Raw genomic sequence first — 23,880 nt, 5'->3', positions numbered from 1 at the left:
CTCAGAAGCACATCTTTTTGCTTGGCTGTGCAAACTTCAGCCCATGTTTAGATGTACATAGTAGGAATAGTACTTCAGTAAACAGATGAGAAGACAGCAGTGCTTGCTGTCAAACCTTCAGCAGACAACTATATGCCTATAGGCACACTACTACCATGCTCTTACGGAGGGCTAACTTTGCAGTAAGCTTGCCTTGTTGCTGTAGGGGGGTATTTGCCTGGATTGGGGTTATATGAACTGAATTCTTTGACTCAAGATCCATATGCAAAAAAAGAGTGCCAGTTACTTAAAGCACAGGCAATCAGGTAATTACCTGAATTCAGATAATTACCTGAAAAGGTTATTAGAAGCTACAATTAATAAGCAAAAGTCAAACTGCAAGGAGTAGGATCAAGAGCAAGTCAATCATTATTTCTGTCCCACTGACTTCCAGACACTTCCACATGTGCTACAAAAATAAAATTATAATCCATGCTGCAGAGACACTATGGGAAAACCTGGTTATGATTTCCTTGCCTGATTTTATTTTTTGCTTAGCCTACTGTAGCTGGTAGTGTCGATACACTAACATATTCTCCTTTCTGCTTTAATTTGGGCTTAGAGCCTTCTTAAACTGATTTTATGCTTGCTTAAGAAATTGTGTTACTTCCAGCAAGAGGTGGCTTTTACTGAGAGCATTTCCCCCAATACCTTTTTAATCTTCCTACCCTTGACCTTTCAGTTCAAAATATTAAACAAATCACAAGCTATTACTTTTATTTATTAGGCTATTAAAAGCCAAACCCACCTTGTTCCAAAAGTTAAATTGGAGAAGAAGAGCCCAAAGCAAGGAGGACTGGATAATTATGGTACAAAAGACCAAACATAAATGAATTATTCTCATGACATTTTCCATTCTTGTTACCATCTTTGTAATGAAAGTGAGGTGTCAGAAACTTCATTTCTCATACCCAGACTTTATATGATTTCAGTTATGTGCTACGTTACTTTGAGGTTTTTGATATTTGGAAGCTGGGCCAGCTAGCCAGTCCCCTAAATTCCTGATTACAGACCTAACCTGTAGGAGAGGGATAGAGAGCCCAGATAATCAAAGCACACTTCTTAAGCAGAGCTGACAAAATGGTCAGGAAAGGGGAGGAAATGGTACCTCAGCCCAGGCTTTCCCTTCCTTTCTTCTGGATGGAGTTGGGCAGGGCCAAACACCAAATCAAACACCCCCCTAGCATTTCTTGTGACTTTGGCTCTTCTGAGGGATGAGAGGGATGCTTTGAGCCCAGCACACTGTGGATGAGAGGAATAGGAGTCCAAGGCTTACAGCATCTGAACCCAATTCAGATTCTTTTCAACAACCAGAACCAACACTGAAATATGTCCTCAACATGGAAAGGCTCGCCCAGGATCTTCCTGCTCCAGGTGTACTTCATGTACTTCAGTGACACAAAATTCTCATGCATTCTCAGATACAGGTGGAATCACATACTTTCAGGAGCAAGAGATTTTGGAAAGCTAACACAATTGTAATTTTCAGCAGTGCTGTTGGTATTTTAACTGAAGAATCTATTAGGAGAAAAGGATGCTTTAGGGTGATTTGTTTTCTAGAAAAAAAAAAAAAAAAATTCTTGCCATCATCTGTTTTGAACTTTAAGTGAACTGTGGGGAATTCAAAAGGACCTAGCATTATCAGTGTAATCTCAGAAACCCTTCCATATTCAACACGGCCAAATGCCAGCATTTATTCACCTGCTTCTGCTCAGCTCTGTTCTACAGAAAGGCCTGTAACTTGAAAGGCTAAATTCTGAGCAATTGGACAAAAGATCAAAAAGTACATATCAATGAGGAAGTAGAATAATTTGTTCAGGTGCAAGACAGATATATTTAAGTATTTGACTTAAAAATACAGAGTCAAAAGAAGGTGATAATAAAAAGTATATTTGAGATATCTTTAACATCTACTTTTCTTTGCACTGGAAAAACCATGAACCTTCTTATTCTGCAGCAGCCCAAGGTGATGAAGAAAAGATGTAAGGGAAGTGGCAGGATCCCTTACCCTTCCCCAGCAGTGGAAGGTCAGCTAATTTCCTGCTATGTCTTATGTTACAACACAAAATTTAAACTCTTCTTTTGGAAAGGTTCTCATTGCAAGGAGTCTAAAGGAAGTTGTATGAGATTTGCTGTTATTGCTTTGTCCAGTGGCAATAACACAAGACATTAAAAGATGTAAGGAAAGGGCTGGTATGCTCACAGACAAGGAGCTTCCAAATTATGCTTTCACCTGACCCTTGGCTGTATGCAATCAGTTGTTCTTAGGACACCTACTGACATTTCTGTGTTTCTGAGTTTTATAGCCTACCTTCTGTAATAAGGTGAAGATGATGATCATTTGCTTCTAAAACACTAACCTCGCTATTTCTTTCACACTACCCTGCTAAGCACACATGAGAGTGCTGGTCTTGGTCTCTGTTAATAATCGTAAAGAGATATCTGACATTTCCTAAGAATCAGGTTACAAAAATGTAGCTGAGAGACATACAAGGGCATAAAAATTCCAACAAGATAAAAGTATCCCTGTTTACATAGCAATTCTGCTTCATTAGACTCTATGCTGTTTCATTATATTCAATGCCATTTTGCTTTGATGTTCATTTCAAGGCTGCTTATTTGTATGAAGGCAGAGAGGGAGAAACACATTAAAAATTGTGTTGAATTCAATGTTGAAATGCAATAAAATATATATATTGTGTTCTAGCTAAGAAAAAAAAATCCTGTTTGCTTACATATGTTACTATAACAATTATATCCTAAAACCAGAGCAGAGTTCAGGTTCAGAATCAGAATTTGGATACTAAATCCCACAATAAAAGAGACTCTTAATTGACACTGCTAAGAGACCATTCAAAATTGTGGAACAGAGAGACATTTCCCCCTCTTTATGCATAATTTGTTAGGTGAAATTCACTATGATTTCAGGCTTTAAAGAAACCTCTTTTTTCAGGAATGAATTGCACTTGTCAGTACTAAGGCATGCATCCATCTAGGGTCTTTTGCCAGTGGCAAAAATCTAGGGGACGTGGGCTGGTACCTCTGAGGCAGAACAGACTACTTGCTACACCCTAAAATTACCTACTTTCCTGACATGAATTTTATCAAATTTCTTGTATGCTGCAGCTTAAGCCCACTAAGGGTTTAATTTTTCTTTTTATTGTATGCTATTTTGTGCATCTTGCTATAGGGTTTCCCTGAAAGTGCATAAACTTATTTTAATTGTTCCCAGCGCTGACACCCATTTAATTAAATGGTAGTACTATAGGAAGATTTATTATACAGAAACATACACTTTTTGAAAGCAGTAATGGAATATATAATAGATGTGTCACATTTTAAAAGCCTAATTAAATCTATTGTTTCTCCATGTCCTCAGCATGTCTCTCTCAAGTGTAAGATATAATTTTAAATGGCTGAGATGTTTATTTCAATGATCAGACAAATTGGATCTACATTTAGGACGGTTGCTCCTGGCAAAGCTACAGGACTAGTCAGTGAGAGTGTGTGTGGCATGGGATGTTCGATATAACTCAGATAAGTGAAGGGAGTGAAAACAAGATGATGTGTTTTGCTCTCCATGGTTTTCATCTGATGTCCTTGAAAGAGCAAGTGAGCTGAGTCAGACTCGGGGAGGCAGGTGGAAATCCTGTCCCTTTTCCTCCTGAGAGACAGTTTTTTGTTTTGCTTTGTTTGTTTTGTTTTTCCCCAAATTTAGCCTGGCCCTTATAAAGCCTTATAAATAAAAGCCTGGAGCTGGCTGGGAGTCCACAACTTGGATAACAAGCTCTATGTGAGGCTCCCTCCTAGTTTCAGGGTTTTTGTTGTGGTAAAAAAGAGTAATTGCTAGGATGGAATTAGGTAGGATTTTTTTTTTTAATTCCCATCATTAAGCCAACCCTGCTCCCAGAATGGAAGCTCCAAACACTTACAGGGGGGATTAGACTAGAGCCTAGCATTTTTTGATAGAAATTCCCCCTTTGTAAGCTCGAAATGGAAAACAGGTGACATTTTACAGAAAACTTGGACAGCAGCAGGGAGGAAGGATTTCTGTCCATGAAGCCAAGCTCCTTTGCCCCAGCAGTGTTTCAGTAATGGACCAGACCACAGGCATAGGCTCAGAGCTGTTACTGCAGTGACTAGAACCATTCCCTTTATCCCCTCTGCACTGTAAATACCATCATGGCTGATTTTAAGGGCAATCAAATACTGCAAGTCCCTAAAAATGAGAATAATAAGAGGCACCAAGGGAGTCAAATTCCCTTAGAGTCACTGGAAATTATCAGAAGAAAATTCAGTACAAGCTAGATATCAAATGTGGTAACTCAGGAAAAAATAGCCTTTTATGAAGAATCAGAAGCATAGTGGTTTAGTCTTTGCCATGTCTAGCCTTTTATAGTGAAGAATACATTGTAATTATTTAGTCTTAAATAAGAAATTACTTTTTTCCTTTTTCAATATTCTGAAAATAATTATATTACTTAAGGTTCATTAACTGTTTCCAGCAGAATAACCGGCTTTATTTAATTAGCCAGATGAAGCTTTTTTAGTTACTTTCTTTCTTTCCATCACTGATTAAACATTAGTTTCAGAAGATTAGCAGCTATTTTCTTCCAGTCAATATGCTCCATAGTTTATTAGCTCTTCTGGAGAGAAAAAAAAAAAAAAAAAGTACAGTAAATTAAACTGAAATGTTATGATTACTTAGAGAAGACATCAGTGAGAAAGAGAGCTTGCTGGACTCTTTTATCTGCTATACTGCCCTTTGCGGTAGAAATGGTAAAATGCTCAAAAGCAAAGTGAATGCTGCTTGTAAGGGATTGAGTTCCCTTTGTTACTGGCCAATAACTATGCTCTGGAAATCCTCTTTGGGGCACCTGCATGAAATAAGTATAAACCTGATGTAATACATCAACTGTGTACTCCACTCACACAGCTTTGCTGCCAAAACATATCACTTGACAGGTTGAAATATGAAGTATTACTCTCCCAATCCAATTCCAGCACATGAAAATGAACATCACATTAAGGGCAAATATTCAGGATTTATGCTTTTTCTTGTATCTGACTTCAGGCAAATCCTGCAGCAGGGAATTCTACATGTTTTCTATATACCAAGTGGAAAGTAAACCCTGCATGCTTTGGATGCCCCAAAGGGGCAAAAATGTAAATCCTGTATGAGATGATTTTTGCAGCACCCTTGGTGAGCATTCTGTTCTGCCCATCCCTGGGGTCAAGGTGCTCACCTGTCTGGTGGTCAAAAGAAGACAACCTGGGAAACAAGTCACCCTAGGGAAGATCACACTAAGCTTTCTGCCACTGTAACTCCTAGGGCTAACTTGAGACAGGCTCAGATATGACAGCAGATAATTTTTGGCAGCCACCAGGCCTTGCAATGAGGCTGCCTGGTGCATGGTGTCAGACTGCATGCATGCCAGTAGGCTGTGAATATTTTTTATCTACAACTCACAGCTCTAGCTGCCCAAACACCACATTCATTTACCACCATCCCTCACAGGAGACCATTTAACCTCCACCATGCCAAGTATCTGGACAGCCAATAAATGAGTGACCAAGGGATGACAGCATAACTTTCATTGCATTAAGAAAATCGTTCACTTTCTAGAAACCAAATTCAAACATACCAGCTCCCAGCTACTGTTTTATCTCTCTTAAAATTTAGCAAACAAAACCTTGATGCCCACAAAGCACGCAAGCACAAGCATAAAATTTTACATTCCCCCCTTACAGCAGAGAAAGAAATGGTGTGTCAGCCTGCCTTGCCATTTAATTTTTGTGCCCTGTGCAAGTTGTATTTGCCTGCAGCAGGAGAGCCAGAGCTTTCTCATCTGTCCCTGAAGCACATTCCCTTGGAAGCAAGCAGAACTAAACTAATTCCTGCACCTACTACAAAACTCAAAGTGGTGCACTGCTGTGATGTACCTTGGGTTTTGGGCAGTGGGTATTAGCAGGAGGTTCATGATCAGCACATGGATTTTTAGTGAGGGCATGAATCTATTTCATTATAGATAATAATAAACATCCAACAAGAAAATATAATTGATTGCAACCAGAACCTACAAGCTTTTTATAGACTGCAATTTTTAATTATTATTATTCAGTCTTAGCTATTCTGTGCACAAAGCCTTCTTTTACTCATATCATACAAACAGATCTAAAATATCAGTCATGTCAAAAATCTTTTTATGTTTGACAATATATGATGACTACTGTAAACCACAGCTACGCTTCTTAGGAGATCTTTTACAACTTGGGTACAAGGAGTCAAATTTTCGGGGAGACCTCTGCCCATCTCCATTTTGACAACACATTCAGATTGCCAGAAAGCTGCAAATGTGCCAAATAGCTAAAAGCAGGGAGTAAAATTCTAACTACTGAATTTTCTGCTTCTGGGTTGTTGCTGTGCTATTTTTTGGTTGTTTTCTGAGCACAGGTATGCTACCTGTCAGGGCCACCTTGGTCAGTCTTTGTCTCTTCTTGTGCACAGACAGCCAAGGGCCAGCCCTGCCCATAGCACCCAAGTAAAATAACTCACTCGTAACATAGAGTCAGTTATATACCTTCATATAAATACAGAAAACAAATGTGATGGGAATACCTCAACTGAATTTCTATACTTAACCTGCAGTACATAACCACAGAACAATCCCTGCAGCAGTGGGAACTGTTCTATAGGCAACTGATTTTGGACAGAGCCTTCTGTGGTTTTGTTTTTGTTTTTGTGTGTATTTATACAAATCAATACCCAACCAGCTGATAGTAAGAATTTGGGCATTATTTATCACAGCTGTCAACACAGTTGTTTGCATGATCTCCTCAAGCATTATATACATTTTTACAGTGGGTTAAATCTTTCCAGAATTAAACAAAACATGCCCGTCTATTGCCTGGGTATTGAAAGAAGGATGAAAGAGAGACACCAAGCCATTTTTCTTTCTTTTTTACCTCCCTGTATAAAACGGTTCCTAAGTCAGAGACAATGCATTACAAAGGAAGGGCTCTATGCAGGTTTGTATAAAGGATGAGGGAAAAATGATAGCAGGTAGCACTTCAGTTCCTCTATTCCCAGAGCAAAATCAAAGCTCAAAGATAACTGTTAAATTCTGCCTGTGAAGCACGGTTTCTCCTTTAAACACAATACATCTAAGGCAGACCATTGCAAGAACAATGCTGTTAGGGTAGCTTCACTGCTTATTAGGAAAAGCGAATTTCAACATTTTAGTGACAATGTTGTATCTGGAAGAGCAAAACGTAAGATCTTCAAAATTAAAGACACTGGGATTTTATTTATTTATTATTATGTTAATTGTGGTTTTCCCTGTCCCTCAAAATTTGGATTGCAACAACACCAGAGAATGAAGCCAACAACTGTTGAGTCAGATAAGGCAATGATGTTAGACACTAACTTCGCTGACTCCAGTGAGTTCCTCCTTCTGCCACAATAAACAGGCATCAAGAGCAAGCTCCATTCACTACTGTGGTTTTGCCAGTCAGTTAGAAGAGATCCTCGTTAATCAAAGAGATTCCTAATTAAGGAGTGCAGCTCAGATCTTTAGCCAGCATTAACTTGCAATGGTTTATTGACTGCAATTCTCTCCAAAGTTCTAAAAATTTCTTTTGAAGCATTTGACAGCCAGTTTCCCAGACGTTCCTTTCCTCCTGCTCTGGACCTCTCTGCTCGCTCTGCCCTGGTTTTCTATATTTTGTTGACAGATCAGATCTCTGAAAATCACCACTTGCTTTGAAAGTCCCAGTCCATGCTCATTGCCAGTGACTTTTTTCCCCCCTTTTCAGTTTAGAATTATATCCTTCCACAGAGGGGGTTACCACATAGAGTACCTCTCTGCCCCTGGGCAGAAGCAGCTCTCCTGCCACACCACATGAGGAGAAAGTGCAAGCCCAATGCCACGGAGAGCCACACTGCAATTTCAGTGACTGGAAATATCACTAAGGCAGTCAGTGGAACAAGTATGAATTTGCACAAGGACTGCTGAAAATTAAGACACATGATGTTTAAGATCCCTTGTGTGCCGTCCCAACAACATGATTATCACTGGAGCCTTTGTGGGGACCATACAAAACAAAGTGACAGAGAATCTGGACATTCTTCTCTTTCAAGAAGGACTGAAGGACTTGTGACATAATGTATGAGAGCCACATTTTTTTTTATATCAGCACCTGGAATATTCAAGCTAATGTCAAAGCAATGTTGTGGTATTTTCTTTAAAGAACATGAGACAAATTCTAAATGGATGGTACAAAGGAAAAATTGCAATCTTCTTTTGACAAAGAGAAAGAATTCAGATGACAGATTCAAAGATGACCACATTGAAGTGTCTGGCAGAGCCACACAACATGCCCAAGCAACCTGGGTCATCTGTGTTCACACCAGGATGAACCTCCCCCTCTTTCTTCAGCTACAAGTCACTCTTTGCTTATATATATATATAAAAAAAAAAAAAAAACAGCAAACAGAAACATCAGTTCCTGAAACATCCCATGAATGTATTCACGTTATCTGGGAAGACAGTACTGTCACCTCAAAAAGATCATATAGATAGGCTTCTTGCACATATATCATACGGAAGAGACCAGATTGCCTGCTAAGTTATGGAGATGACAGAGCAGCATAACGTTACTGTTGAGTCTAGACAACCCATGTTTATGCTGTTTAGCTACTGGCAGCCATAGATCATAATGAATGATGGGGAAATAGGAATCCTATCCTACAGGGAAGAGCTCTAGAGATATTGGAAAGAGTGACAGTATACTGCAATGTTGCGCAAGAATGGTTGCTCAGAGTTTAGTTAAATATAGCCTTTTTCTTGTGGCTATCCAGAGACTTCACCAGCCATAACAGAGATAGGATTATAACCCACAGGCATTGCAAAACTTTGTGCTGAGGAGTCAAAGGAGAGAATCAGGTCAAAATGATCCCAACCAAAATCTAGCGATATGAAGGGAGGAGAGGGGAGGAAAAAAAAAAAAAAAAAAAAAGGAAAGAATGAGGAAAGAATGAAAAAACACCCCCACCCACATCTTCAGACAGTAGGAAGGCAACAGTCACTGAGAGATGAGATCCAGCCATTGTGGCCCTAAGGAGACAAAATGAGATTTAACAGCACATGAAACAAGTAGTTTACTGGCAGAGAAACAAATGAACAATGTGCACATTCATCTGTTTGCATCACCACATGCTCATCATTGCCTTTCTGCTGCAAGTTTCTACCTCACCTTATGAGTACAGTGACAAAAAAAAAAAAAAATCGTAGCCATTCATTTGGATTTGGCCACAGAGGTAAAGCTTACTGCAGATTCCATACTGGAGCAGATGAGGGAAGTTCACATGATCCTTCATGTTGTCAGACCAGTGGGAGCTGTAGTCCGCAGCACACTGGCCATAATGGTCAGTTGGCCAAAGCCAGCATCTAGCAGCTCTGACCAGACCCCAAAGAGGATATCTGCCTTTCCCCAAAGCAGTCTTTCTTGTCTATCAGCTCTGTGGACCTTCCATCCTGAGAAACAGTCTGAGCAAGCTGCAAAGAGAAGCAACTCCTACTACACGAGGCTTCAGACAACACAATCCCAGGCCACTTCTTGACAGATAAAAGTTGATTTGATTTATACTGCTCCTCCTAATTCATAGACAAAACATAAGTCTGCCAGTGTGGAGTCAACTGATGATTCTCTGGGTCAAGTTCTGCTCACAGCTATATGAAAACAGATTTGTACATTGATTTCATTGGTATTTACATTAGTGCAAATGATTGAAGAAATTATTCAGTCAACTCTGATCTGACTCTTACACTGTGAAAATCAAAAGAAAAAATGTTTAAATTGATGATTTTATGCAATAAGCAGCACTATAAAGTCTGAAGATTAGTTTTACAGTCAGAATTTTACTCTTTTTACACACCATGAAATCTATTTATTTTGGAGATAAAACCAGATTTACAGGTTGAGGTTAAACTCATTCACTCAGAAGCCTATAGGCCAGATTCTTGGTTCTGGCTTTATCCCCTTTACCACCCTGCTGCACCAAGGCCACCCTGCTGCACCAAGGCAACAGAAGCAAGCCTCAGCTAGGGAATCCCCAGATGGCAGAAGTAGCTGTGTCCTGCCATCCCCCAGTGCCATCTGATGGGATGTGCTGGCCAAGCCTATAGTGCCACTACAGTATGGTGGCACCCCTAAACTTCAGATAAATCCCATTACAATTATTTTAAGTTGATACAACGGGGACAACCCCTGAGCTGTCCTAAGTTATTCTAGAAACTAAGCCTCCAGACAATGGGATGGTACTTTATTAGGTACCTCTCCTTCCTATCAAGCACTAAGCACTTCTCTTTGGTTTTGAGGCCCTTTGTTTCCTACATCGACATTATTTTTCAATCTCTCTTTTATGTTAGTGACCTGTAAGCTCTGCATCTTTGCAAGTCAATGATACCAGCTCTTAGCAGCAAACCGTTTCATTTTTAAGTGTACGCTTCCATACTTTGTCCAATATATCCCCTGTCCTAAAGGGGAAGTTTCCTATACAACACCAAAAGCCACTGCATGGTCCCCACCTTGAAATCCCATCCTAAGACTTTTCTGCAAGGTGTGCAGAAGGACAAAAAAAAAGTCACAGCTAGAGTTAAGCTGCTCTCACACACAGGCACTGACTCCCAAGTGATCTCTCCCTAACACCTCTGCCTATTATTTCCCTTCTGTACTTCCAAGTGCTCACCAAGATCTGTTTGTACAGCACCTTGGTACGCTAGGTCTGAAGCCCACACTGAATGTTCCTAGGCACAAGTGTAACATGGATCATAAAGAAATCATTAGCAAATCAAAGGAAACTAAAAGGGAAGATGTTTTTCTCCCGCTTTCAGCAGACCTGTGCTTTCCTCACACTTCTCAACTTCTACTTGAACAATTAACATTCCTTGATTTCACTTTATTGTCATGGGGAACTTTTGTATTGGAAATTGTTATTAACCTGAAACATTTTTTGTACTATGTATTTACATTTAATCATCTAGCAAGCCTTATTACCTTGAGTACTAATAATAATCAACACATTACTAACATCACTTTAGTTTCAAGCTGTATGACTAGACATTGCAAATTCATTTTAAGTTAATGAGTTTCATTAGCTATGCAGATTCTTTTTTTTGCTTAAACCATTAAATCAGATTTAATTTGCTAAGACAATATTCATCACAAGTTTATGCAATCCATTCCTGCTTTCCAATAATTAAGGCATGTTAAACTGTGGAGTCTTTATGAAAAAAATAAAAAGAACTGTAAAACTTTTGCCTTCATTTGCAACTTTTGTATTATGACAACATCTTTCCTTGTAGTGAATTTTAGAGTGGATTTAAACATATTTTAAGTTTTGATGTAACATAAATATTGCCTTACAAGAAGATCACCATGTTGAGATTTTTCTTACTACAAGAGCAGTAAGACTAAGGCATAACCTTTAAGCTTGGTCTCACTTGTGCCTTAGCTCCTAAGTTTTTCTGTTCAAAGCGTGAATCAGACTCAATTAAGAGAACAGAGGAGGTCAAGGTGCAGAACTCTTTCTTAGTTATACATTTTGATACTACAGAACATTCAGATGTACACACAAGATAGCTTGAAAAATTACTACTGCAGACAAATACGCAGAATGGACTGTTCCTTTACATTTATTTGGGCAAATGTTTTGTTTGCATCAGTGGATGTTTTGCCCACGCAAGAGCATAAATACCATAGTCATTGAGTATGGATTTAAGAATCCAGCCTACTGGGCAGGAAATTATTAGATATTATCTAAACACTGGTTCTTAATCCAAAAAGCAGACTGGGAAGTTGAGAACATAAGAATCAGAGGAATGAAAAGGCTACTCTGAAGACCTGAATGGACTGCAGCAGACACAGCTACCGAGGTTATTCTTAATGTACCATTTCTGTGCCTGCAGGTTCAGAGCTGAGTATTAGAAGTACCAGCTAACCTTGAAATTGCTATTTACCCTTGGAAAAGAAGAATGGACCAGTAATTGAATCATCAACACATGGACACCCAGTGTGCCTTTAGGCACGTGACTCAGCTTCTAGGTGCTCTTCAGTTTTGGTAACACTGTCCTACTAAGAGGGATGCTTTAAGGACTGGAAAGTACTAAAAGTGGTAAATGCAGAAGTACAACATAAAGTTTGCTATTGTCTTTTCCTCTGCTTACGCATTCATTATGTTGGATTTAACCCAAGAGCATTGTAGAAACAGTAGATCCACAGGAAGATTTCTGTTTTCAGGAACACCTTGCTGTTCTAGCTATGAAAACAGGATCTTTACTGTAGGTCCTGAGACCACTAATTTGATAGCAACAGGACCAGAGTTATATTTCAGAGACTAAATGGTACAGTAGTGCAAGTTATAAGAAATTAGTCATTCATCTTTTATGCAATGTTTTCACATTTCTGCTCTGTGTGTTTATCACTCTTTAAAAGCTCGATGTATGTAATGACTGGCACCAAGCCACAGTGTTTGTATCTTATTGTACAGCTTTAGTGTTGATAAATAGAGAAATTACAGAGGAAATTAAGTACTGAATCTGGACCCAATTTTCCTTTGGATGTAACTTTACTGTCATTGGACATCAAAAAATATTCTTCCATTTCAAATAAACCTATGGCTTGGGCTATCAAACGCTATTTATTCCAGTAAGACAGAAGTATGCTTAGCATTTTTCCATATGCCTGCTAGCACTGATAACACTCAGACCAAGACTTAAATACAAGCAATTATATTCCATGGTCAACCCACACATTTGACCATACCGCCATCCATGGTTATCATCTACAAGAATGAGGATCTCATATGAAAGGTCCTTTGGGAAATGTATCAGATCAGGTGTACCTTATCTGAATTTGAAGGGTGGCAGATAGGTCTTTACACATCCTTTACATATTTTGTATGTGGAATGAGCAAAATAACACTACATTTCGGTCCCCTGCGATGAAGTACAGCTCCCCCATGAAATCCCAAATGGACTGGAAAGTCTCAGACCTATCTTCCTTTCTTAAAGCACGTTATTTTCTGAGAATTTATATTTCTCTTCTGGAATACAATTTCTGAAATACAACTGAGCCTTCCCAAAACAATAAAAACTTTCTACTGATCTTTTTCTTTTCCAAGCCTGCAAGCCATTTCTCACAAGCATCTGCCTCAACTTTGGCATGAGGACAACCTGGTTAGATGTGGGTTGACACCAGGCTTGTTGCTTAAAAGAGTACTCTCTGAAAAAGTAACTGCTCAAAATGAAGTTTCCTTGGCCACCCACAGTTCAAACAGCTTTCTTTTCCACATTTAAATTGCATCATTATTCTTTCTAAGTAAATAATATCCGAAGAGTATACCCAGGGGTATAACTACCCCTGGGGCAAGTTTTGCCCTGCCACAGGTATGTAAACTTAGAGAACTGAAGTTAGAGAATGAACTGTTACAAAAGCTATATTTGACTGCTCTGTCTGGGACAGAAGCAAGGAACAGAAGATGAGAAATACACCTCTGTCATTTAGCAGCCTCTACAAGTGTTTATGTAGCTGATCTTTGTAGGACAGGAGCCGTTACTCCACAGACAGACAGACACACACACGCAGTTCTACTCACAACATTTGTCCTTTAAATTCTGTGGGATTAATGTATCCAACTGACTTCAGTCCTATGAGCATACTGAACACGTTTTCAGGGAGATTGCTCACATCCATATCATTTCAGTAAATTAAAGATTTCCAAGACATCAGGGATGAACAAATAAGGTGATCACTTCCTGTTTTTTTTACTACTCTTTTTTAGTAAATACTCAAACTTAAAATAGTTTAGGATCCAAATCACTCCTCTCCTTTAATTTTGATTCATCACTAATTAAAATATTTACATTTATTTCCATTCTGAGGTCCTTATTCTAGCAGAACAAAGGGTTCATGGATACATGAGGAGTATTGAATGTTTTCTCCTTTTACAACTTCGCAATTTTTTTTAATAAAGATTTCAAAGCACACAAACCTTTTTCTTTCCCTTTCTTTTTTTTTTTTTAAAAGAGACTATTCAATATTTTTTTCCAGTTTCTCAGCTACTCTTTTAAACAACACACAGCTCAAAAATAATGAGGAAAGGTGTGGAAAGGGACTATCTTGACCTCTACATTGTATTTTTCAGAAACAAGAGACGTGTTGAATGAATTTCATCTCTATGGCTGCAACAATTACATATGCACTCAGAAGCAGTGCACTCCGTTCCTGTTTATTTTAAGCTAAAGCAGCCAAAGAATATGATTAAAGCAACTGACTCCTCACAGTGATATCACCTGGTCCCATAGTGTGTCCCAGCAGACACACTAAGAAGTGCCCTCATTACAACAAAGAACGTTTAGGATCCTGTGGCCAGCCTGCCCTTAGGAAGGGGCATAATACACCTGTGAAAGTGAAGAGAAAAGGGTAAGTAGAGGAAGCACCAAGAAATGCCTTTCTGATATTTCTCTCACTCATCCATATTCTCCTGCTTCATTTTCGCTCTGGAAAATGCTCTCCTCTCTCTAGCAACCATATGTAGAACCCAACATTTAATCTGAGCCAAGAAGGAGCAAGGTGGAGATGAGAGAGCTGAGCCAAAGGGTGCTTGATCTGGGCATGCAGAAACTGCTGGCTGGCTAAGCCTGAACCCTTTCCAGCTCCCCTTCACAAAAAAAAATGTCACACTTCTGTGCAAGGGTGAGCCCACAAGAAGCATGGCAGAGACTGCATCAGACCTACAGCTGGTGCTGTCTTTGGCTTCTGGGGTTTGTCAGAGAAAAGCAGGTGAACGTGGCCAGAAAAAGCTAGCACCTAAAGGTGTGAGAAAGGAGTCTGGAAACAGTGAGAAGAAGGAGAGAAAAAAAAAAAAAAAAAAAAAAAAGAAAAAAAAAAAACACACCACCACACTCCTGTGGATTCCTGGATGACAGATATGTCAGGGTAGCAGTGCCCACTTGCAGTTGGCCTGGCAGCAAGCATACTGAAAAAGCCCTGCTGGATTCAGAGACTTTTTCCAGGGAATTTGAGCTGTCAGGGGCAGAGAAGCAGCAATGGGACTGAAACGAGCTGAAACAGGCCAAGGCAAGCTTTGCTGGCATCAGTGCAAAGATTGCGTTTGTGGGGGGGAAGCAGTAACTTCTTACATTCAGACAAAGCCAAGGGTCAAGGAGCACATCAGAGGATGGACACCTCAGAGGTTGTTCATGGGAGAAGAAGGTCAGTGAACTATCTCAAATTATTATATAAAAGCAGATGGTGAGTCCAAATCCAAATAAATAAATAATCAGAAATGCTACATCAAGATGCCATCTGTGGCCCTTCCCCACTTCATTGGGCTTTGGTGACATAAGCCATTACCCAAGGATTCACTTTTATGCTGGTATTAAAAGAAGATGACAGCACTGATGAGGCTGAAATAAAATGCTCATTTTGTCCACAGTATGCTAAACTTAGTGGAACAACAAGCAAGAACATAGCATGATGAGGAGTAGTCAATTGCCTTCTGACATCTGCTGTGCCTGGCAATGCATGGTGACTTTGCATGGCCCGAGCACCCTCTAGTGGCACCCACCGCCCCTCCAGCCTGATTCTCACCACCAGCCCATTAAAACACCACCACAAAGCAGTTTGCCTTAGCTTTCTAACATCTATCCAGTAAACACAAATGGAACGGTACGTAGGAGAACACTCCTTTAAGAGCATCTGGTCAAGCACCTTTTCCAAGGCAAAAAGGGATAATAAGAAAGGGAGGCAGTGATGGGAACCACGTCTGATCACTAATGTAGGATGGTTCATTTCAGATGGGTTGTCTGATGGAGGACTTCTAAGGTGGGAAACAATCACAAAAAAGAGACCTCTCAGTCATACTAACTTCTGGGCTAACAAGCTACAGGCACCTCTTCCAAAAAGGATGGACCTTGCAGCTGGTAAGATTGTGAGTTGGGAGGGTTCAGGAACTAGAGTTCTGTAAACCCATTGGGATGTGCTAGAAGAAAGGGCAAGATGAGGAACAAAGAGGGGGGGATAAATAGTAAAGAGTATAAAAGGGTCAGTCTCACAGGCCTGGACAGTACATTGTTCCAATCCCTGCATCGAATCACTGCCGTCTGCTTGGTCTTCTATCTTTCTCATTAAATCCTTTTCCTAACTGTCTCTCTCTGCCTATTTGCACTCTCTTTGCTGTGTATTACATAAGCTGCAAGGGTTAAGTGCCAGCTACTGGTGAGACATGGTGTGGGTGAGTGAACCTCAGTGCTAGCCACTGGAGTCTGGTTGGAGAAGAGCACCCCAGCCTGTGGTGCCAGCTACTAGAACGAGTGGGGTCCTTGCATCAGCTACTGGAGCAAGCAGGTGTCTTCTACTCCCTGCCACCCTGGTGTTTATTCCCAAAGCACCTACTGGGAGGGACTGGTGCAAGTGTGGGCTCTGCACTGGCAGCTGGAACAGGGTCACGGGTGACAGTCATTGAGCTGCAGTGCATATATGTATTTGCTAGCAAGCTTTAAGCTGGAGTAGCATGTGCCTTAGGTCCAGGCCAGGGTGTCAGGAGAATTCTCCAGAGGAATGGGTCTCCTCTGTCTGTGTCTATGCTTAGGTGAGGCCTGTATGTAAGTGCTGTTGGAGGCAGCCCCTGGGCGGGGCAGCCTTTGTGGCCAGTCATGTCTGTGTGTCTCTGGGACAGGTGCTCAGCTTTTCTACCAGCTGAACCTGCAAACAGGAAAGCATCACCCACGTTCCCCAGCCTGGGCAGAGACCCTGGGTCCCCAGGCACCAGGCTTGGCCCCAGCACCCGGTCAGGAGTGGTCCTGGGCTGAAGCAGCTGGAGGAGGTCGCTGTGCTTGCTCTTGTTGCTCTTTAACTCACTTAACAAATATTTTGCGAATAGTGCCAATAACAAATCATTAAAGAGATTTTACGATAATACTCTACAGCTATAGCAATCCTGTACTGGCAAATTTTTGCAATTGGCTTCCATGGGCTGAGAATCAAAACCCTTGGATACGCACACAACACCCACCCATCACACCACCTTCCTGCTAATTAGCAGAGGCGATTATGTGAGGGCGCTTCATGGAAGGTAACCCTGGAGCAAGCGATGAAGCTATTATTTGGCATTAACCCAGAGGAAGAAAAGAAGGTCTGTACAAGAAGCTGTGAGTTCCCATGTGTGCAAACTCTGAGAAACTAAAGGAAAGAGTGAGAGCTGGAGAAAAGAATATAGAGATTTAGGAGGAAGGGTATTTTTTCACCTGTAAGTCAATAAATATCTGGAATTTCTATTTCAGATGCACACAAAAATTGTGAAGAAGTATTCTAGGCATAACTGTGTGAATATAGATCTCAAAAGGATGTTAACAATAATAAACACTAGGAATAACAATAACACCACATCAGTGAAGAATTCTCAGCTAGTCTTGAGTCAGAAGTTATAGGGATGAGGGGGAAAAAAAAAAAAAAAAAAAAAAAAAGACAAAAGTTTTAGCAACTTAAACCACAAAAGGAAAATTACCTTTTGCATTCCTTTTAGTACAGCTCAAGGCAGCAGCTTGCAGGTGAGCAAGCCCTAGCCAGGAGCTTTACTGCTCATCTGGAAGGTGATAGGCATGAATCCAAATCTTCTTAGAGCAAGAAAGGCACCAGACCCAGGCTCCCTTCATTTTGTAAGCAGCAGCATTTCTGCTCTCTGCAAACTCTTTAAAAGAAAAGAGCAAGCTCACTAGCATTCCTTGCTTTTAAATGGTAGATGTAGAGATTTGCAACTCAGGATCCTGAATGGATGCAGCTGGTTGCCTCCAGTAAACGCACTCTGGTGTGAACCAGTGCCCTGAGTTCCTTGCTCTGGATGGCTCTTTATTAAGTTTGCATAATTTGTGATCACTTTTGCTAATTGTCCCCATGAGCTTTTCAACAAGCTTACATGCCAGACAATGGAGATGGGTGCTGCTGGGGAGATCAGGTAGCTAAAAGCTAGGCAGAGAAGTTTGATGTCTGCTCCAGCTCTTCATCATCAAGTGATACAATTGACCTTTGGGGAAAGAAAAAAAAATCACAGCTGAACCTAGGAAAGACATGGAAGAATTGGGGTCAGACACCCCTCATGTGCCTTTCCCAGTCATTACACTAACTTGATTTATACCAGCAAGGCACTTACTAATAAAAGAGGAGTAACCACAAATAAATTGGCAGTGCCTGTCACTTAGACCTTGATTCTGATCTCACTTCATGTTGGTCCAAATAAAGATGTCTTTCATTTTTCTAGTATTGGTGCCAGTAATCATTAAATGGGTTTACAGAATAATCTTTCTTCTCTAAGGCTACTAAGCACTGTATATGCAGAGGGATGGTCTGGTTGTCTAGACGGTTGAAAACATTTGTTTTTCTGTATTTTGGCCTCACAGTAAAACACACACAGAGATCCTCCAAAAACATACAGCCTGCTCTAGCTCATTACCCGAACACTTGACAAATTCAATTGATTTGATGTTGAGTTGGGAAGAAAAGCTGTATATTTTGTAAGTCTTGTCAGGACAAGTAGAAAACATTCCTACATACTTTATCAGTATAAAAGCATTTTCTGACTGATGGCCAATTACACAGCGTCCTGCACCCTTGGAAAGAATCACCCTTGGAAATACTGACCTTGAAATAATGTAACCCTACTGGGTGTCAGCAGAAGAGGTAAGAAAGTGAACAAGCTGAGGAAGGCTAACAATATTCTGTTTTGAAATGAACACTAAGATTTGGACTTATTTTTCCCTTATACATTTACATATATTTGTCTATCTGTCCATCTCAATAAATTCTACTTTAATGAAAACTCAGAAAAATGAATTAACCACTTTCCAATTCGTTATGTAATTGTTAACCCCCCCACACCAAAAAAAAATATATGTATATATATTTTTTTAATACATATGGTGTGGGCAGTTCTTTTTTTTTAATCAACAGATTGTGAGCTGTCATTTTTGTATAATGAATCTGTATTAACTATTAAACTGATATTTAATTATTGAAATTACTGCAGTCTCTTTAGACTCTCTGTTATCAATCCTCACATTGTCAGAACCACACAAACCAGCTTGTAATATTTCGCAAGTGAAATTAAATGCAATTGCAGTCCCTTTTGAACATGAAAGTTCATGAAATACTTGGACTAAAATCTCAGGAGCATGCAGTGTTCAAATATCATGGGAATGACAAAGTGGAATTTATCAGTGGAATTTCACCAATTTGACCACATCTAGTATTAGAATCAAAAATACTCATTCTGATTAGGACCATTAAAAAAGAGATAAAATGTGCCATAGATTTATTACCAGGCTCAGATGCCAAAACACACAGTCAGTAGGAGCACACACGATACACGTAGATAGTGAATGAGGTTGAGTGCAAAACTGCTTCTTACCTTATGAACTTCTGAAGTCATATTTTTATCTCATTTGCAGCAGTGTTAATCCAGAGTCAATCAAATTCAAATTTATGCCATTAGAAATGAGAGCGAAATTTGGCTCTTAAATTACAGCAGCTAAGCACAACAGATTTTGTTTCCCTTGGAGTGTTTTTAAGCTCCTCATACAGATACAGCTTTTATCTTTTTAATAATCCCCTCTTCCTGAATTCAATGGGGCATGCATCAAACGTATTCAGAAGCGCAGGGCTTCCTTCATTCCTCGTGACGGCTTTCATGTTTTATAAAATAGTTTTTAAATCAGTGCTTAATACATGCTAAAAGTGAGAGAAGAATCAGTAACAGGTCTGATTATGGATGGCTGTATTACCCTCTTTTGACATTTTGAGACAACATAAAGAGCCAAAAGATGAAAAAGAATGTGAAAGAAGGTCTGCAGAAGAGGGACTCCAAAACCATGTTGTACTTGATTATTTAGTTTATGATCCAACTGATGTATGGATTACTGGATCAAAAAACACTGGTTTTGTCATCCAGAGGATAAAGCTTACAACTTATAATATTACAAACCTTATCCACCCTTCAAGTTTAGCTTTATAATGCACATGTATAAGTCCATGGACAGCTTGTTTAGGTTTATCCCATTTCATGCACTCATTCTTGTGAACAAGGAGCCACACCTGCCTCATTTAAAACCTACAACTGTGTGTTCAGGTACAGTTAAATATAAGTAAAACTCAACAGTTACATCGGTCAGAGAAGGAACACTACGGCCCAAGGGAGAAAAATCCTATTGCCTAATCTCCGCTAAACCTTTGCCCAGCACAACACTGCCAAACTGAGAAGAGAGAATCAATCATTAAGTAATTAGCTAAACAACAGAGACCAGCTTTCTGTAAACAAAGTCTCCTATTAATCACTACTTAGGAGAATGGTTGTGCTCCCAATTCAGTTACTGTTTGCTGCTTTGTGGCTATAATGACATACTTTTTAATAATGCTATTACAAATTTATTTTGTTTTTGAGTTCTGGGCCTGGTTAAGGCAAAAGAAGGTGAAATATTGAAAGCGTGATAAAAAATAGAGTAACAGGAAGGAGCAGAAGGATGGTATTAAATTTGAAGCAGAGTTTGACTAAGCTGGCTGAACCATTGTAAGCTCTGATTTAACTGTAGTTAGAGCACAGTTTGGTATGTTGAGAAACGTATTAACAGGGCTATAAGAACTACTCTGATATTTTGGATAAAGCAAAGTTAGTTCACTGAACAGTGCACAGAAGACCACTTCAATTTTCCAATACCATAGTGGGAAAAAAAAAATATGCAGAAAGAAGCAGTTCTTCTCTTTTATATGGTAATTCCATGGGCAGTGAGAAGCACCTCAGAGCCAAGTGCAAACTCATGCAATGCTCTACTGCCTGTTACCTTTAAACCATACTTGCTAAGATATCTCCTCTCGGGATGAAGTATGCACTCAGGAGCAATGGGATATAAATTAGCATTGCATCATCATAAGTCTGTCTGCATAACAGAGTCTTAAGCCAAGAAAGCATAATTCATCATGACAGATATATGCAGCCTCATACATTTCTAACCAAGTTCAGGTTGAAGAAATACTGGAGCATCTGCAGCGTGCTCTGCTCTTCAGGCAGAGAGCACAATCCATCGCAGTCTACATGCCCACTGTTATCTTCTGGAAACTAGAAAAGCATATGGTACAGCAGATGCTGCACTATCATTTCCCCCCTCAGACTCTGTTAAGGGCATTCAACTAATTGTAGTGCCATAATTAGCTGTGTTCTGTATCTCAAAAGCATTTTTTTCTACACATGAGTATTCCACTGGCACTGCTTCTCTGAGGAAATGTAAAAAGGCATGTTAAGGTTAGCATATGGAGAAAGAGAGGAAAAGATAGTAAATTAGAAAAACTGGCCTAAACTGGATCTACAGCTTTTGCAAGTTGCGAGTTGCTCTGGAGCAAATTGGGTCAGCAGGTCTGAGACCTACTGTAAGATGTCGTATCTTGCACCAGTTCCTCTGAGCCAAATCTCTCAGTCCTTGCTCCATCAACCCGACATCTGAGATCAAGGGGAGATTGGGTGGAATAAGGACTGCAGGATTTTCCTGTTTACATTTTTTGCCCACACAGCACAAACCTACAACCCCCAGCTGTTGCCCTCCTGGCTGTTATCACTTGTACAATTTCTGTGTGCAGAAGGGCTCACACACGCTTCTGCAAAGCGGCCTTGAGACAAGGATTCAGAAAAGCTCTCCAATGTGTAAAGCTGTTCCTGGTTATGCCAGTGTTTGGGCAGAGGAATAATATCAAACATATCTTTATAATATCTTTAATTCCCTGGAACTTCGGTGAAACTTCAACACATCATCAAAGTTAAGCTCTTTATTAGGTACTGCCAAAACAAAGCTGGTTCCCTGTACTGTGAAATATATCTAGTGCCATTTGTTATGACCATATAGCTGCGTATGAATGGAGGTGTATAACTATTTGTATGTGTAGTTACAGAGCTGTATAAGGCTATACATGCCTAAATTTTTGCATAATGACTAATTAATTTTGGATAGATATTAACTGAAGGCTGGAGTCTCAGGGATGGATATGCTGGGGGGGAGGATTGCTTCTTACTACAATGTGTACAAGATTCCCTGTTACAGCTTAGGTAAATTAGTGGGCTGAATGCCCATCAGTGGTCTGAATAGAATTAGGGATGTATAATTGTTGCAGATTATTAAATGGTTTTTGCAGGTGATGTCAAGATATATACTTGGTATACACATGAGCATAAGGATGCATAAAAAACAAGCTGATTTATAATTACGTAGCTATCTGTGATGTTCTCCCGTTCTCTGACAAATTTGCTGGCAAGGGGAAGGGAAGGCTCAGAGATAAAATGAATCTTGATCCAGTCCAACACCTACAGCATGTGTCTGCGGGCAGACTGAACACTGCCTCACAACCAGCAGCAGCTAGTAAACACCCTTTACTCAAAATGGCTAGATCCAAGCTAGTTCAGTCCATACAAGCTGTCATCCCAACATGAACATTGGTGCTGCTGCGTCTCCCCAGGTGTGACACGTGCCCAGCAGTGCCACCACTCCTGGTAGGCACAGCACTCCGGTGCCACACACCACTGCAGCACCCTTGTTAACAATATCCCTGAATACATCTGAGCATCAGCAAAATTCTGCAAGCCACCAAATGTTGGAGATAATGCAGGTCCTGCAGATCCTGCAGCACCTGCCAAGCAAGGAGGGGTGGTAGGTGTCAAGGTGTCACCTGGCAGTGCAGCAGTGCTCCTTCAGACACTCTTCCTAGCTTGCTTTCAAACTTTTTTTTAAAAAAAAAAAAAAAAAAGCACTCTTTTGCCCAGCTTTGGGAGTACAGGCAGCTTTGTGGACAGATGCACTATTTGGCAGTATGGAACTTGCTTCCTACTATCAAGTCTGAGTACAGATGATTCAGTTAGAAGAACTGGATTGGCAGGTGGCATCTTGAGAAGGGACCTTCTAGCCCTCTAACCCTGTCCCTCCCAAATCGACTTATTTGTACGATGCACGTTTAAATAACACAAGAATATACCCAGACTTTTCCTCAATGATTTCTCTTTCCATAGGAAACCAAGGTACAAGATCCCAGGCACCCGCTAATGACACCAGGAGCTCAGTGTCAGGAATGGGTTAGCAGCACCATTTGGGAAGACGTCAAGGAACTTCACATGTGCAAGCCCTTACTCAACTCAGTCGGTCCCCTGCTTTCATAACCCCACCACTTCCCTGGATTTCAAAGGTGACAGGAGGTGGGGGGAGAAGGACAGCTCAATATAAAGGCACATGCTAGGGGGAATTAGGTAGACCACCTACCAGAATAACTCCACTGTAGTGGTGGAGAAAAAAGAGTATTCAAGCACGGCAGAGTGAAGTGATGGAGTGCACTTCATAACCATCGTAAGGTCAGAATAAAAGCTAATATCACTGTCAACTAAAATGGACTAGGTGACTCTGAAGAAGAAAAGGTTGAGTGGATGGTGGCACTCTCAAGAGGAACAACAGAGCTAGGCTTTGTCACCATACCCTACCCTACCGCATCAAGTTTGGTTCTATTTCCCAGCCCAGGTGAAAAGAAGGAGATGCTGTTGGGGCAAGTCCAGGGGAGTTGCTCAGTGCTTGCTAACCATATCGTGCCCCCAGCCCCCACTGAGAATACAGAGATACCCAGGACCTCGCACGTCTCACATGCCCCACTTCCTGTCCCACATTTTGAGCCCAAATGCCAGAACCTCTAAAAGTCTTTGTTATCTGATTCCGTGATTACAAAGCAACAATTCAAAGAGTCATCTCAGGCAAAACCCATGTCATG

At 40.4% G+C, this 23,880-nt stretch overlaps 1 long non-coding RNA gene across 2 annotated transcripts in view; it reads right to left on the bottom strand.

The window, feature by feature from the left end:
• LOC118163631 overlaps positions 1-17,858 on the bottom strand; it is a 77,196-nt gene extending 59,338 nt beyond the window's left edge. The window contains exon 1 of one of the 2 annotated variants that reach the window (XR_004749144.1): positions 17,609-17,858. This is a non-coding gene — a long non-coding RNA (uncharacterized LOC118163631). The remainder of the gene's footprint in view (positions 1-17,608) is intronic. The other variant, XR_004749145.1, reaches the window with a different exon arrangement.
• Between the last annotated feature and the right edge of the window lie 6,022 nt (positions 17,859-23,880).

This window comes from Oxyura jamaicensis, chromosome 3, assembly GCF_011077185.1.
Source record: "Oxyura jamaicensis isolate SHBP4307 breed ruddy duck chromosome 3, BPBGC_Ojam_1.0, whole genome shotgun sequence".
In the NCBI taxonomy this organism is placed as follows: domain Eukaryota; kingdom Metazoa; phylum Chordata; class Aves; order Anseriformes; family Anatidae; genus Oxyura; species Oxyura jamaicensis.
The sequence above is the reverse complement of the archived record's forward strand: the minus strand, read 5'-3'. Positions and strand labels throughout refer to the sequence as shown.